Genomic DNA, 3,977 nt, shown 5'->3' with positions numbered 1-3,977 from the left:
TAACAAACCAAAAAGTGTAGTACTGGACCAGAGTTTTTTTCTACATTTTTCTAAACTAACAGCCATTCACCAAAATATAGTTTTGGAGGAAGGAAGCAGGCATCCTTCCAGAAAATATATCACCCTGTAGATTTGCATTCAAAATTAGCATATCACATGGGGAAAACTTCAAACTGGAATATCTATGGCCAATTCATATTAAATATCTTGTGAAGGGAAGGTTATAACTTAAACTTTAACATATGTATCTCAAAACAAAATGTTTGGGGACTCATGTTATAAGACTTTTTTTCTTAAAATGATCCGGAAATCTGTCATTTTCATTTGTATCTCCAATTTAGGAACACCGTGTAATTACCCCCAGTATCCCCCTATTTCTACGCTCTTGTCGAGAACTTTGAGTATAGAACAATAATATTTTGTATTCTATGGTCTGTCATTATATTCCATTCATTTGAGTAAAAATTCGATATGAACTGAATTGTAATTTATTGTGAATGTTTGCAGTGTCTAAAATCAGTATTTCCTTTTTAAACGGCACCAGGGCAGATGCGGAAATTCGAAAAATTTTAAAGAGCGCCACCTTACAGCACTCTGGTGAAGCAGACCACCAAAGCAACAGGTGGGTCTCTCAAAAAGTCTGAAACAAAATCGAATCAGTAAACACACCAGGTATTCTAACCATCTTATTCAGCACCCATGACTTCCAAGTTGCCACTTGCACTTTACACGTGATTCTACATATAATGTGATGATTGAAACAGATCTGTTATCAAATCAACACACTAGTATTCGGGAAATTCCTTTCTTTATTTCAGTATCGTATTGAGTTCATTACAGTACTAAAATCAGTGCTGTAATGAACTCATTACAGCATTGTTTTCAGTTATATTTTTTCGTTTTGTGGTTGTCAACACAGACTATCCTATCAAATTTCACGACAGTCACGTCAATTGTCAATATAATATAATTTGGATATAGCGAAATGATTTTTAGCATCATTCTCAATTTCTGGTGGTGTTGAATCGATCAGGCATAATTCACGAATCACGATTTCATTGCGTAATTATAAATTATTTCAAAATTCCAAACATACGATTCAAATTCAAATTCAATTTTCGTAACAAAACAGTCAACTGCCAAGATTCAATAAAAAAGTCACTAGGATATATAATCTGAATTTTTCGTTGAATTTCAACAATATTTCACAAAACTCGACTGAAATAGAGAAAATATCGTCTAATTCTCGTTGCAGAAGGCTCGCTTCTTCGTCGCTCGTTTTCGAGTTTCGCATTCGTGTTGGAATAGGAGCCCATTCTGCAACTTGTTTCAGAATATACTATATCGAAAGGTGTTCCATCTGGATCTTCTAGCAGTTGCAAATTTAGTTGACTCCCATCCATTAAACTCTTGCAGATCTAAGATATCTCCACCAGCATTGACAAGAAATGTGGTTGACGATCTTCTCGTATACCTAATGGCCAGGATACAAGATTGAAATTTTGTAATTAAAATATCTAGCAATTTTCTCAGGTATTTCAGGAAGGAAATGATTACCAAAAGGCTGAGCTGTGCGTTTTTGTAGAATCTTAAGGTTTCTTATGTAGTTGGTTGCATGTTTAAATTTTTCTTGAATAATATCACATAGGGTCAATGTCACTATTAGATGTACTTATAACATCAAAATATATTTTCCTGTGAGTTTTTATATCTCGAATAGTCCCAATTATCTTGTTTTTCATAATTTCGACATTGTCTGTATACGGAGTTGATCCAACCAAACTTTCATTATCATCCGGGACTGTAAAAAGGAATCGATTCATTTCTTCTCTCATGAAAATGTTGGATTTTCCAACATCTTTCTTCTTGATAAACATTATTTACATCAATTACCACTCTTTCATTCGAATGTTAATAAGCTTAGTTAGAATATTTTAAAGAAAGACTCTAGATTATCACTTGAAATTTTCTGGATAACCTTTGTTGGGAGAGATGAATTCTTGAAAAAACTTCAGATTCTTTCGATTTCTGGTTTTACCGGAAATGATACCAACCTTCGCTTCTTTAAATGTATTTTCAGTCATAATTAGATTATGATTGAATTCTACATTGATTTAATGTATCATTTGCATATTTTTCTGAAAAAATTTGTCTGAAATCTGAAAAAATATTCACATTGCCTCAAATAGGTCTTTATTCTAATGCTAATAATTCTTAGAATTTAAAATTTTTTAGCTTCTTTCAGGAGACATACCGTGAATTGAAAATTCAATTGAATAAATCATTTTCAATGTACAAGACAGCCATGACGAGAACTCGAAACCAATTTTTTCAAATGAGAACCCATTTTTTTTATTGGTCAGGTGGAATCTACGTCATATAAGAACATATTAAACATTTGTTATTAAATACTTATCATTATTGCATTGTTTTATTTTTACCCTTAATCTTGGAGGAAAGAAATCAGGGAATTCAAAAGAATATCTTGGGAAATAAAGATTTTAGAACAGAAGAATGTATTACAATATTATTTTGACGTAGATTCTACCTGACCAACAAAAAAAATGGGTTCTCATTTGAAAAATGAGTTTTAAGGTTTTTGTCATGTCTGACTTTAACATTAGGTGAAATCGAAACACCCTGTATATGTTCAATTGAATTTAAAATTGAAGGAAGGAGAGTATTGATAGAAGTTAGAAAATTAGAAATTTTCATGCAAAAATCTCAAAGTTATTGGAATGAAGCTCTATTTGAGAAAATTTGAAGATTTTCCTCAGATTTCAGACAAATTTTCTGGAAAAATATGCGAATGAAATTAAAGCAATGTAGAATTTAATGAATAATAATCTGATTATGAACAAAAGACTAGATGTTACTTTAGAAAAACGAAGGTTGGTATCATTTCCGGTCAAACTAGAAGTCGAATAAATCTATTTTTTCAAGATTTCATCCCTCCAACAAAATTTAGCTAACTATAAAATTTCAAATGTTCATTTCGAGTCTTTCTATGAAATATTCTGACCAATGATCTTCATGAATTACCCTGAATATTTTTTTGACAGTTGAGAATTTTTGATTTGTTCTACCATTGACATCTTGATAATACGATAAAAATAAAAAACAGCTTTAAAATGCTCGCAGAAACGTCGACGCATATTATTAATCGCGCAAGATTTTCGTTATATTAAAAGCTATTTCATTGATATAGGTAAGTATTTTAATTTCAAAGGAAATAATAATAGTGTAAAATTCGCTGTGTCTCTGTATCAAAGTTCATTTACAAAGATGGGTCATTAAGTTTAGTATATTTTGTTGATTAGTTTGAAGTGGCTGACGTGAAATTTTTCTATTATATTCCATATTTAACTCTCAATGGGTGTTTCATTATCTCAAAACTAATCAAAATCTTATTATGAGTAAGCAAACTTCTTTGGAAAATGTCTCCAAACGAAGGAAAATTGATGCAGGCAAACCTTCAAGTTGACACTTCGACAGGTGGAAATAAATCTTGTAAACGAATAACCAATATTTTTTTTGTTTATAACTCTTTACCACCCCTTCCCAAGGATTATGTTTAGGTCCGCCAATGTCAACAGTAAAAGGTATAAGTATTTACGCAAAAATTCGTTTTTAAAAATATCTATGTTCTCCAACTGGACCAACTGACTGTCATCTTGGTTATCACTATTCGTTTTAGAAGAGTTATGTGGAATAGTGAAACAGTTTAAAATTTGGAGTGCAGGAGTAAATTTTTCATGAAATAATAAACCAAAAGAGGATGTAATAAAAAATGAGCCCCCAAGATATAAGTTTGTTTGATTTTTCCCCATGTTATGACAGCTTGAATATCAAAATTATATTTTTACAAATCTCATCCAGTTCTATTGTCTATAATGAAAGGATTCGAATCCGGTCCTGATCTGAAATGAAATATAAACAAATAGGACAGTAATCATATTTGAATGTTTATAAATTAT

Source organism: Harmonia axyridis, chromosome 1 (assembly GCF_914767665.1).
Source record: "Harmonia axyridis chromosome 1, icHarAxyr1.1, whole genome shotgun sequence".
In the NCBI taxonomy this organism is placed as follows: Eukaryota; Metazoa; Arthropoda; class Insecta; order Coleoptera; family Coccinellidae; genus Harmonia; species Harmonia axyridis.
Note: the sequence above shows the minus strand (reverse complement) of the source record.